Below are 12,913 nucleotides of genomic sequence, written 5' to 3'. Positions count from 1 at the left end.
AATGACAGAATGAGAAGAAGATGAAATGAATTGACCCAGTGTGTAAATTTTCTTGTTTATTTTCATTGTGTGATGACATTGTTTAATGGGTTTAAAGTATTATATATGTTGAACGTTTAGTGGGTGGGGAGGGGGGTGGGAAGGAGGGAGGGAAGGGAGGGGGGGAAAAGGGGAGAAAATGACACTATGTATATTCAAGAGGGAAATATTTATGTGTATTTTGGTCAATATGGTCCAAAGTGTGAAAAATTAAAAAAAATTTAAAAAATAGAGAAATTAAGAAAGGTAAAAGAAGATATGAGGTTACTTTGGCAGACAATGTGATGGAAAATCATTCAAGTTTATTGAGGTATATTAAGAGCAAAAGGATAGCAAAGCCAAAATTGTTTCCCTTGAAGATCAGAGTGTTTAGCTTTGTATGGAGCCAAAAAGACTTAGGAGAGTCTTTTTCTTCATCAGTATTCACTCAGGAAAAAGGCACAGAGGCATGGGAAGTAAGAAAAAACAACAGTGAGGTCATAGAACCTATACAGATTAAACAGGAGGAAGTGCTTGCTGTCTTAAAGCAAATAAGGGTGATAAATCCCCAGGGCCTGGCAAGGTATTTCCTCGGACCTTGAAGGAGACTAGGCTTTTTCCACTGAGGATGGATAAGATACAAACCAAAGGACATGGGTTAAGAGTGAAAGGGAAAAAAGTTTAGGGGGAAGATGAGGGGAAACTTCTTCACAAATAGAGTGGTGGGGATGTGAAATGAGCTCCCAACTAAAATGGTGAATGCGAACTCAATTTTAACTTTTTAACATTTCAAAGGAATTTGGACAGGTACATGGATAGAAGAGGTATAGAGTGCTATTGGTGCAGGTCAGTGGGACTGGGCAAAATAAAAATAAAAATGATTCAGCACAGATTTGGAGGGTTGAAGAAGCCCTGTTTCTGTGCTGTGACATTCTATGGTTCTAAATGCTGGAAGTCTGGATTAATTGGTTGTAATGAACATGGTGGAGTAAATGGAAGGCTCCCTGCTGAATGACTTGGAATCTTGTATTGATATCAAAATATGACAGCCCTGAAAATAATGACATCCCTGAAAATAATGACAACCTCATATTGTTAGAGGGCTGAGATTTATAGTGATTGTGAACCATCGTAGACTGCCAGATGGTTTATGAAAATCTCCCACCAGCAGAGTCTGGCATGGATCTAACAGACTTGAGCAGGGGGGGGGGTCAATACATGGTGAGGCAAGCAGAGGTATCCTGTTTCCTCCTTACTTCTCCCCCCCTGCCCCCAATCATCTGTTCATGTTATGAAAACTTGCACACTCATTTGTCCAATTTATGTTTATGCACAAAAGCCTTCCAAGCAGCCAGGAAACATTCATCTCTATGCATGCTCTGAGAGTTTTAAGAAATTGTTAGATATTTAACTCAATCATGAATTAACATTGTGAGACCTTTATGCAAGAAGATTGTGGGACAGGACCTTAGAAGTGACTTATGTTACACTTCAGAGGCCTTGAAAGCTAGGCTTGAAATTAACAAAGAGCAAACTACTCGGGTCTTTTCAAAGCTGTTTTTCTTGCTTTTGCTATCTGCTTTTCTCTCATTCTATTTTGCTCTCTCAATGTTTTTTTTTCATCTAATTTCCCTTTTTGACCTTAATTCAACTTGTTTCATTTCTTGGACTCACGCCACTTTTTTCTCTATCTTTGAATTTATTTTCATTTGTGTATGCGCCTTACCAGCCTTACCACTCAGCAACCTAAAATTTCTCCTCTTCTCCCCTTTTTCCCTCCAGGCTATTCTAGCCATCATCCACAGCACTTCCAGCAATTTGTGCCCAAAGACATGGAGATGTGCAGGGAATCCATCTAAAGGCGTACACCATAACAAGATGCACCTACTGCTAATTTAGGGTTGTTTCCTTGTCTATACTCTGTGGATGCCATCAACATTTTCCTTCCATTCATTTATTTGGCAATTCTCCAAGATTAGGTAAACCCTTGGCCTTGAATTTCCATATTCATGTTTATTGCCACATGTCCTGTGGTGCAATGAGAACATTTGTTTCGCGAAAAATCCAAATAGTCAACCCATAATACAGCAGGAAAAGCACAGAACTAGGGTTTACAGAGGGATGTGTTAGTACTGAACAAAGGCAACGCCATCTGCGGTATCATTGTGTGGTATCCTTGGGAACCCATAATGGCAGGAAAGAAACAGTCCTTGAATCCTTCTTCCCAATTGGAGGAGGAGGAAACGCGGCTGGCCCACATCAGATGAGTCTTTTAATGTTGACTTCTTTTCCAAGGCAGCCAAAAATATAAATGCAGTTGATGGAGGGGAAGGGGACAGCTTGTGTAACGGGCTGAGCTACATTCATAACTCTGCAGTTTCCTGTAGTCTTGGGCAGAGCAATTTCTGTAATGAGCAGTGTTGCATCCTGACAAAATCCAACATGTAATCCTCATGAAGGTACACTGCAGCACCATCACAATGTACCCAGCTAACAGGCAACAATGGGTAATGCTCAAAATAAGAAGGACTGCCATGTGGATTCTGAAATTGGAAGGATTTGGAAAATAAATCAAGGCATCTTTTTTCTCAGCAGGATCTCTATTGAATCATTCTGAGTAACCTCTTTACATTTCTACTTACCATGTTAATGCAGTATTGTTGAACAGATTCAATAAAAGTACTTGAAGGTGCTAGAGATATTTAAGTACAAATTTAAATGATTATTTTTAATGATAATTAAGATGTCATGTCAGGTATAGAGAAAATCTAAATTGCCTGCTTAATTAATAGTTTTCAAAGTTGAAGTGAACCTCTCTACCAAACCATATAGAGAGGTTGTAGATTTTTCTGGTTTCGTGCCACACTTTAGTGTCCTGGTCTTCCTTGTCCTTTATAGAGTTGGATTTTCAGATGGTGGATGGACAATAACTGTGAGCATTGTGCTTCCTTTCAGACAGTACCCACATGTTAATTCCTATCCTTGACCCTAGAGATGAAGACCTCATTGTAAGCAACAAAAACAAATAAGCTCTGGAGGACTAAATGAGTTACGAGCCATCTGTGGAGGCAAAGCGATGGATGAGACCCAGGACTGTGCAGAGGGCAGAAGGACAGTATAAAGAAATGAGAAGGAGGAGTGAAGTGAGAGCAGGCAAGCAATGGGTGAATCCTGATGTGGAGAGCTTGATGGGCGGGTCAGGCAGGGAAGGGTGGAGGTAACGTGGAGACAACAAAGGGCTTCAGATTATGGAATCTGATAAAACAGGAAGGTAATGAACAGAACCAGATAAGGCAGGGCTAGATGGAGACTGTGGAGGGCCTTCTGACTGAGAGAATGGAGGAAAAAAATGTGTAATGAAGCTGAAGGGGTTTTGTGAGGGGACCTGAGTGGATTAAAGTGGGGTGAGAAAGGAATAAAACTGTAGAATTCAATAATTTCGGTTGTAGACTATCCCAGCAGAACGATGTGCTGTCCCTCTAGTTTTGGTTAACCTTCATCCCAAGACAGGTAGAGGCCAAGAACATGGAGAGGGCATTTAATGTGGCTTGTGTCTGCTGAATTTCTCCAGCAGTTACTTTATGGTTCTAGTTCCTGCTTTTGCTATTGTACAATAATTCATCTTATTCACTGACTTGCTCTAATCTCTTATGTGCTTTGCCATCCAAATTATCCATCTCTCCCATTTCCTCAATCTCCCTGCATTGCTCACATGCACTTTGTTAATTATTTACATTTGGGATATAGGATTTGTTCTGATCTTTGGTGATTTTTTTTTATAAATAACCTGGATGAAGAGAGGGAAGGATGGGTCAGATACGAAGCTTGGAGGAGTTGTGGATGAAGCAGAAGGTTATTGATGTTTACAAGAGGATGTAGACAGAATGCAGAAAGTCAGGCGTAGAAGAGGCAAATGGATAAGTATGAGGTGAAAACACAAAATGCTGGAAAAACTCAGCTGGTTAAACAGTCCTTTATGTAGCAAAGATAAAAATACATAACCGACATTTCAGGCTTGAGCCCTTCATCGAAGTGTGAAAGAATGTCGGCAGGTGTCAAAACATAAGGTTGGGTTGGAGGGAGATTGGATGGAGAGAAGAGAGGGAGGGGACAGCAGTGATTGGGGGAAGGAGGGATGGCTGGGTGAGTGGAGGGGAAGGGAGGGGAGAACTGTAAAACTGGAAAGGGGAGGGGAAAGAACAGGTGAGCTGATTAGGAGAAAGAGAAGTTGAAGTTAATGCCATCTGGTTGGAGAGTGCCCAGACAGAAATTAAGGTGTTGTAGCTTATGTGGAGTAACACACACACACACACACAGTCAAGTTGAGGTTGAAGACTGATTTATTGCTCTGCCAGCTGTGAAAGATTATAGATAATTTTGGGAGATAAATTGGGGCAGTTATTTTTTAGTGTAGGTCACATACAAATACATCAAAGCAGATCTCATTTAAAATACTGGAGCTTTGCTCAAGCCAGACAGGTCGGCTCTAATACCCTTTGCAAAAGGCTTTGGGGAGTGCTCAAGAGACTTCACTAATGATTGCTGTGTTGAAAAGCAACAGATGAAAGAACTCGAACGATTAGTCCGGAGCCGGCTGTCTGGGAGTGCAGCTTGCTGTTCTCAGAGGGTCATGTGGTTTTTGCAAGCAGAGAGTGAAAAAATAACAGGCTTTTCTCTGAGACAGAGGGAGAGAGAGTTCTGCAGTTCTACAGTCAGCAGCAGCAGCTGGGACTGGAACAGGACAAGCTGGAAAGTTTGTGGAAAAACCCCATTTGTAAGACGGGGTTGTGAGTACTTAGTTCAGCCTGGTCAAAGCTCTTGTGGTTCATACAAGAGGAGAGGACTGGCCGCCTAATGTTTAACTTGAAGTAAGAGAAATAAAAAGGAACTCTGTGGTGACCTGAAAGAAAGAGGTTATCATCTGGAAAACCCTAATGGGGCAAGTTTCTCTGAAGTGGCTGATTAAAAGGAATCAGTTGTTGGTGTCCAGTGAGCAACAAATCTCTCTCTGTAAACTTTGATGGAGAAGGTTTCTTTGGAAAGACACTGAAGTGGCTGGTCACAAGGAATAAGTTGTGGGTGTCCAGCAAACAACAAATCTCTCTCTGAAAACCAACAAGAACCTTCTTGAGAACTTTCAAGCACCAAAGCCTGGTGAACTTCATGTTAAATTCTGTGCACAGTATAAGAATTGCCTGCAACTAGTAAACTTGGAGGAATGAGAAGTGAGATTGGACTGTGAATCAAGGAACTTTTCTGAACTTCTTCTTCTTCTCTTCTTCTTCTTTGGCTTGGCTTCGTGGACGAAGATTTATGGAGGGGTAATGTCCACATCAGCTGCAGGTTCATTTGTGGCTGACAAGTCCCATGCGGGACAGGCAGACACGGTTGCAGCGGTTGCAAGGGAAAATCTGAACTTACGCACACATTATATACACATGTGCTTAGAATTAGAACAGGTAAGTTAGGTTATGAAAGTTAATAGTGATAAGTTAGCATGTGATTCTGTTTTAATGTTTTAAGATAATTAAAAGTAACTTTTGTTTAAATAACCTTTTGTCTTGGTGAATATCTATTGTTGCTGGGTTTTAGGGTGCTCTGAGCTCCTAACAGAATTCTGTTTATATTGACTCCTTGACTCTGACAACAGGAGTGACATCATCACAGCACCAGCCTCCAATTGGTCAGTGTTCCCACCGTTGCCCACTGTTTACCACCATTTGGGAGGTTACATGGGATGATGGCCATTGGTCCCTGCAGGGCCCTTGTGATCGTCAAGTTTGCTGGCCATTTTGTGAGTCAGGTTGTGACTTGGTTTGCAGGCCATTACAGTGTTGTTTCTCCAGTCTGTGGATGTTCAGGATGGGATAGTACATAAGACCATAGAAAGACATCTGAGTGTGGGAGTGTGACTCAGAATTGAAATGGTTGGCTATTGGGAGGTCTCTGTTGTGGTGGATATAGCAGAGATACTCAACGAATACTCCCATGGTCAGAGATACTCCCAATCTGCGACCCTCCAATGTTGAAAAGGTTACAAAGAGAGCACCAGATGCAGTGAACCAGTCCTGTGGATATACAAGTGAAGTGTCACTTCACTTGGAAAGTCAATTTTGGGCCCTATGGTGAGGGAAGAGGTGCGAGTATGACACCTCCTGTGGTGACAGGAAGGTGCCAGGATGGGGAGGCGGGGGTGAAATAGGTGTGGAGGGATGAGTACATGAGGGATTCATCGAAGGCAGAGAGGGGAGGAGAAGGAAAAATATCTGGTGGTGGGATCCTGTAGTAACTGCTAGAAACTCCAGTGAATGATGTGTTTAATGGGGAAGGCTGGTGGGTGGTAGGTGAGGATGAGGGGGATTATATGTTTGTTATGCCTGGGGGCACAGGAGCCCAGGGCAGATGAGTGGGGAATGGAGGTGATGTAGATGAGTTGATGATGGTGGAGGGGAAGCCACATTTGTGGAAGAAGGCAGACATTTTGGAAGATCTGGACTGGAACACTTCATCTTGGGAACAGATGTGGCGGAGATGGAGAAATTGAGAGAAGGGGATGTCACCTCCTCCCTCACCACATTCTGGGGACTTAGTCAGGGCAACACTTCACTTGTATATTCCACAGGACTGATTTACTGCATCCGGTGTTCACTTTGTGGCCTTCTCTACATTGGAGAGACCAGTTGCAGATTGGGAGATCGCTTCACTGAGCACCTCATCTCCATCTACCACAACACAGACTTGCCAGTAGCTAACCATTTCAATTCTGAGTCACACTCCCATATTCACATGTATGTCCATGGCCTTATGTACTATCCCACCCAGACCACCCACAGATTTGAGGAACAACACCTTATTTTCTGTGTGGGAATTCTCCAGCCAGATGGCATTAACATCAACTTCTCTGTTTCTCTTAACCTGCTCACTTTTTCTTTCCCTTCCCCCTTTCCAGTTTTTGCAGTTCCCGCCTACCTAACTATCTCTCCTCCCCCTGATTGCTGCAGTCCCCTCCCTCCACCTATCATCTCCTGCCTTTGACACCCCCCCCCCACCCATCCCCCCTACAATCCTTTTGTTTCGGCCGTCTCCCGGCATTCTTTCAGACCTTGATGAAGGGCTCAGGGCCAAAACATTGGTTATGTATTTTATCTTTGGTACAGAAATGACAAACTATTTGACCAACTGAGTTTCTCCAGCATTTTGTGTTTTTTTCTTCAATCACAATGTCTACAGATTTTTGTGATTTACTCCTAAGTGTGAGGTGATACATTTTGGAAGGACAAACCAGAAAGCTGAGTACTGGGTGAATGGTCAGTTTCTTAAGAATTTGGATGAACAGAGGGACCTTGAGCTCCCTATCCATGCATCCATCAAGGTTTCCATAGAGGTTGATAGGATAGTTAAGAAGGCTTCATTAATAGGGAGATTGAGTTTACAAATCTCTGCTGAGACCATACTTAGAATATTCTGTTCAGTTCTGGTCACCTCACTACAAAAATGATGTGGAAGCTGTGGAAAGGTTGCAGTGGAGATTTACCAGGATTTTAGATGGATTGGAAAATAAGAAAAGCTGTGACTTTTATCTTTGGAGTGTACAAGGATGAATGGAGACTTAATAGAGGTCTACAAGATTATGAGAGGGATAGATAGGATGAACGGTCAGCATCAGTTTCCCAGGGCAGGAATAACAAACACCAGAGGACATGTGTACAGAGTGAAGAGCGGAAAGTTTAGGGGAGACATCAGGGCTAAGTTTTTTACACAGAGAGTTTTGGATGCCTGGAATGCCTTGCCAGGGGTGGTGGTGGAGGCTGAAATATTAGGGCATTTAAGAGACTCTTTGACAGGCACATGGATAGAAGAAAAATAGAGGGTTACAGGGTAGGGTGGGTTTAGAACTTTTTTAAGGAATATATAGGTTAGCACAACATTGAGCTGTGCTGTAGTGTAATATGTTTTATGTTCTAAACAGCAGATGATGGCATTCCAAAAAAAAACCTAGAAGTTCAACAGTTCAGGAAGGATTTGAGGCAGCACAGAACGTTTGATGATTCTGACTTCAAATTCTAAACCCTGCTTTAGGATGGAGGGTGAGATGGAATTTTATGGAAGGGTAGAGGAAGGCAAGGGGAAATAGAGGAGGAGAGGAAAGATGCAACATGGGAGGAGGGTTGAAAGATTCCTCCAGGAACTATGGTGGGAATGGGTGGTAGAATGAAATCTACTGCAATCCAGCTATCAACTTTATATTGCCTATAACAAGCAGATGCAGTCACTGTGTATGCCACTTAGATCTGTGATCCACTTCCCATCATCGTGAAAATGACTTCCATTTCATCCTCTGCACCTCCTCCATTCAGCAATATTCCACCTCCAGCCCTTTTATGATTTCATGTCATAATAACCAGCCTAAATCCACCTTGGGAAGGATCATTTCTCACAACCAACACCAGCTCCACCCAACAACCACCCCCCCTCCTTCTCCCCCTCCCCCACCCTGAACGCTTCTTCCCTAAATCCATTAACAACCTTTCCATCTCGTAATCTTCTGGCACACCATCAAAAGGCATAAAGTACCCTCTCAAAGCATTATAACTACATGAACCCATTGAAATCCTGAAACCTTTCAAATGATAATTTACATTTGAAGTAGAATGGCTGTTCCTGTATTTAAAAATCACCGTTGTAAATGTACAGTGGTGTAGTAACATTTGATTAGTTTGTTGACAGGGAAAGAACTAGCTCAAGCTAAGGACAGCAAGACCTTGATTTCAGATCTTATGAACAGGAAAGCAGCTGAAATAAAATCACGACAAGCTAATTTACTTCAAAGTTATTTATTGTTGCCACTGACTTCCCAAGACCAGATTTATTAAACGGAGTCTCTCAACTTGCTACAGTGAAATAAATATAAATTCAATTGGAAAAAAAGGATAAAATATTATTAATTGATGATAAACTATAATAAACAAAAGAAATTTATGATAGAATATCTGCAAAGTTTGTTGGCACTGACAGCCAACTCAGTATCTTGAATTGTTCATATCATGACCTGTTTCTTCAGTCTGAATAGGGTTCCTGGCTTGCAAACATAGTACAGAAATGCTGGAGGAAGTCAGCCGATCTCACAGCGTCAATAGGAGGTAAAGATATTTTACTGAGCCCTTCCTTATGGTATAAAAAAGAACAGGAAGGCATCAGAATAAAGACTGAAGAATGGCAGGGGAAGGGGACCTAATGCTAATACCATCCAGTTGGAGGGTTCACAGTCAAAAGATCAGGTGTTGTTCCTCCATTTTGTGGGTCGATTCAGTCTGGCAGTGAATGAGACCATGGACAGACATGTGAGCAAGGGAATGGGGTGGGAAATTGAAAGGGCCACTGGGAGATCCATGCTATTGGAGTGGACCTAGCCGAGGTGCTCAATGAAATGATCACCTATCCATTTCAATTCCTTGCTCCATTCCCTTGCTGGCACATCCGTTCATGGACTCATGCACTTCCAGACTGAGACCACCTGCAAATTCTGTCTCAACTTCTGTCTGTGCACCCTCCAACTGGATAGCATGTGCATCAACTCCCCTTTTCTCCTTCTGTCTCTGTCTCCTTTCAGAGCCAAAATCAATTTTCACCTCTCCTCTCTCCTATCCTTTTACCATATAGAATTAACACCTTTGTCTGTTGGTCTATACTCCTCCCCTTCCCATTCTTCCCCCAGTCTTTCATTCAGACATTTGACTTTATTCACTCCAATATTGAAGAAGGGCTCAGGTCCAAAACAAGGAACCTTTACCTCCTGAGGACACTGCAAGACCAACTGAGCTCCTCCATACTGATTTTTTACTGCAATCAGTATTTTTTACTGCAATCAGCATCTGCAGACTTTCATATTTCACATGCAAACATGGTAACTGGAAATCTTTGGATCATAGATTGCTATTAGTTTAAGCAGTGCCACAGGAAATATGACCAAGAGAAGCAGATTTCTTTACACATTCAATGTTACAAGTGTTCATTTCAGTGGGACCATTCGATCTATATTAGGGTTTTAATTGAGAATGTGGTTTTCATCCATAACATCTTAAACCAGGAGTGTCTTTGGGGAATGAAACAGTTATCTGGCCTGATTGCATTTCCAGCAATTTCTGTTTTTCTGATATCTGGCATCTGCTCTTTGGTTGCCTTTGGGAATGTGTATATGAATTGGTGGACACAGTCATGCCCTACCAGCCTTTTGGTTATGGACCTGAAATGGATAGTTGAAGAGCATCACATTTCATTGATAAGAAAGACAAAATTTCTGATGGAGAAATCTTTTTGTAATACTTTATTTATCATTTTAAATATATTTAACAATAATCATACCCAATACAAAACATCAAGAGAACCCCTTCCTCCCTCTTCCCCCTCCCCTTGATATGTCCTATTAAACAGAGAAAGAAGAAAGAAAAGGAAACACAATAACTATCATCCCTTTGTCAGTGCGGACAGTAAAGCATTAGGAGACTCGATGATACCACAGTGTTAAAATCTTTACAGAGGTCTACTGGCTACTCAGTAGTGTTAATAACCCTATAATGACACCACTGAGGTCCCTATATGCTCTAAAAAAGGCTGCCAGATGCTTAGGATACCTGAGATTGTATGTGACTTTTTCAAGTGGGTTGCAGCTATTCCTCTCTGAGGACCATGAGTAGAAGAGAGTCAGACTTCCATGTTACTGCTCTGCACCTCATGGCCACACACAAGGCAATTTCTGTGAATTTATTTTGAGAATTAGTATCTACAAACCATGGTAAAGTTCCCAGAAGACAAAGCTCTGGGTCTACTGGGAAGTTGACTCCCATGATCTTGGTTAGGGTGTCACAGAGGTCATATCAGAAGGGCCTCACCTTTGTGCAAAGCCAGGTAGAATGTAAAAAGGAGCCAACCTCTACACCACACCTAAAATGCATCTCTGATAATTCAGGTTTATATTGGTGTAATTTCTGTGGGGTGAGGTACAGTTGATTGAGAAAATTATAATGGGCCAATCTCTACCTGGCTTTGATAGTAGCCCACAAAGTTCCCTGACATAGATCTGACCAGAGATGTTCACCAATTGTTGTGTCTAAGTCTGACTCCCATCTCACCCTAGATTTATGCAAACCTGGCTTTGGGCTCTCACTTATCAAAAAAAAGTACTTTCTAGAAATAGACTTAAATATATTTCCTTCATGGAGTAGTTTTTCCTTTTCAGTGAGTCCCGGTAGAGTCATTTCAGGGCCCAATTTGGCCCTAAGGAAGGATAGTAACCAAAGGTGACAGAAAAGGTCTTATTGGACAAGTCATATTTCTTCTTCAGCTGTTCAAATGACATGAAAAGTCCTTTATCATAACAATCTTCCAGATGTTGTATCCCCTTATGATACCAGGTTTCCAAAATGGTATTGTAAAAAAAAATAATGCGTATAAATTCATTCTATCTTAATGGTTTCATTGGTGACATATTTAAATAAATATGAGAGTCTCAGATGGTTAATGTGAGCAGTTCCTTTGGACATTTAACATTCTCACTGCCCATGGGAAATATGATAACCCTTTCATTCCTGGAATCATCCTCGTGAACCTCTTTTGAACCCTCTCCAACATCAGGACATCTTTTCTTAAATAAGGAGACCAAAACTGCTCACAATACTCCCAAGTGAGGTCTCACCAGTGCCTTATAAAGCCTCAACATCACATTCCTTCTCTTATATTTCAAGGTGATTTTTTTTTCTTATTCTTCTAAACTTGAGAGAATCTAGGCCAAGCATTAACAACCTCTCCTCTATGTTAATCCTTGGAAATAATTCAGTAAATCTTTGCTGCACTCACTCTCTCCTTTTATACATAAGGAGCCCAAACCAGTGTACTGTATTCCAGTTGCAGTCTCGCGAAGGCCCTATTTAATATCTTTACTTCTGTAGTCAAATCTCTGTGCCATCTGACTTCCTAACACAAATACAAATGTTTTGGGTTTTTTTCTCGACTTTGATTTCCCAGCTGGGAGCTGTCTCCTACATCGATCAAAAGGGAAGACATGACATGCTTGCCAGTTCTTGTGGGACTTTCTGACCAGCTGAGCTTTTAAATATATACACTTGCCACCTCAGGATGGCAACTTCATCCTTTACAGTTTTCAGAGGTCTTGCTTTGTAAGCTTCCACTGTCACATATGCTGGAAAAGGTCAGCAAGTCTTGCGGCATCCATAGGAAGAATTACATCTAACGTTGTTTACCCTTATCCATCAATAACCCCGAAGTTGAGAGCTTGGGAATGACAGAATTTAATAAGCACAAGACTTTGGTTGGCCCAGATCCAGGTACAGGAGTCCCAAAAGTGGGGAGGGAGGTCCACCTTTATGACCAGGTCATAAGAGAACGACACCCTATACCAACAGTGGAGGAAATACTTCAAGAACTAACTACCAGAAAGGTATTCTCAAAAATTGATCTGAAATGGGGCTATCATCAATTAGAGCTGGATCCAGATTCCCGAGATGTAACAACATTTGTGACTCACTGTGGATTGTAACGTTACAAGAGACTATCATTTGGAATTAATGCAGCTTCGGAGACCTACCAATATGAAATCCATCGAGTGATTCAAGGCATTTCTGGAGTTGCCAACATTTCTGACGACATCATAGTCCATGCACCAACGAAGGAAGAGCATGACAAAGGTTGAGGCGTGTACTATCTAGACTACAGCAGGCAGGCCTTACCGTGAATGGAAACAAGTGCCAGTTTGGTGTGTCAGAAATGGACTTCATGGGACATAGACTTACATGGGAAGGACTAAACCCTGCAGAGGCCAAGGTGAAAGCTATTGCAGAGGCACGTGCACCTCAGAACACAACAGAGGTGAGGAGATTCC

The sequence above is a fragment of the Narcine bancroftii genome, chromosome 6, assembly GCF_036971445.1.
Source record: "Narcine bancroftii isolate sNarBan1 chromosome 6, sNarBan1.hap1, whole genome shotgun sequence".
In the NCBI taxonomy this organism is placed as follows: domain Eukaryota; kingdom Metazoa; phylum Chordata; class Chondrichthyes; order Torpediniformes; family Narcinidae; genus Narcine; species Narcine bancroftii.
Note: the sequence above shows the minus strand (reverse complement) of the source record.